Consider the following 885-nt stretch of genomic DNA (forward strand, 5'->3'; position numbering starts at 1 on the left):
CCCAGGTTCATTTGGCCCTGTGTGCCAGCATGGTGAGGGTTTAAAAGGGAGATTCTTTGGGAAGCCTCAGAAAAGAGGCAGCTGTTTGAATGGCTGTGGTTTATTCTGGTGCCAGCCACCCCCGCTGCACCTGTTGGCACTTGAATTATGATCATTTCGTGCATAGCAACTCAATAAGGCAAGGTAGGACTTTAATAGAACAGGCTGATACCCAGATGGGGATTAAGGCAGTTTAACGAACACTTAAGGAAGAGAGAGGAGTGACATTTAAGGGCAGGGATGTAACAATACTTCACTGAGCTATGACTATTTCCACTGTTGCTGCAGAAGGGGGAGCTGGCCTCTTCTTGCCTGTTACTTTGTCTGTTCCCAGTTACAGAGCTCTTCAGGGTGCCTGTAACTTCTGATTGCTCTTTCTAGTTGTCCATAGAGCTGTAAATAAAGGCAGAAGGTAGAAGTCTTCCCTGAGAGTGCTGTTTGCCTGCTGTTGCAGCAGTACCAAGGAGATTTTGCTGGGAAAAGTGGCTCTGCACTGTCCCCTGCTGCAGGGCCACCCTGCAGGGCCACCCTGCCTGGTTTTGGATCTTGCCACCTTTGGAGCTGTTCTGACAAAAGATACCAGGTCATCTTCTCCCAAAAATGTTCTAAGTGCTGATTTTGGTGGTAGTGCCCTAATTAATTACTCCTCCTCCCAGACCCTCCCAAAAATATTTTTTTCATTAAGATCAAGTGAAGTGACCTACTGGAAATGTCCATGTTTATATTTTTTAATAAAACTTTATTTTGTGGTATTCGGTACACAGGGAAAATTAATTAACTGGTGAATGCTGCTTTGAGTGGGTTGGAACAGATGAGGGGGGGAAAAAAGGCTTCATAGCCACAAAG

The sequence above is a fragment of the Pseudopodoces humilis genome, chromosome 8 (genome assembly GCF_049639895.1).
Source record: "Pseudopodoces humilis isolate 2021_Gansu_Grassland_sample_001 chromosome 8, ASM4963989v1, whole genome shotgun sequence".
Taxonomy (NCBI): Eukaryota; Metazoa; Chordata; class Aves; order Passeriformes; family Paridae; genus Pseudopodoces; species Pseudopodoces humilis.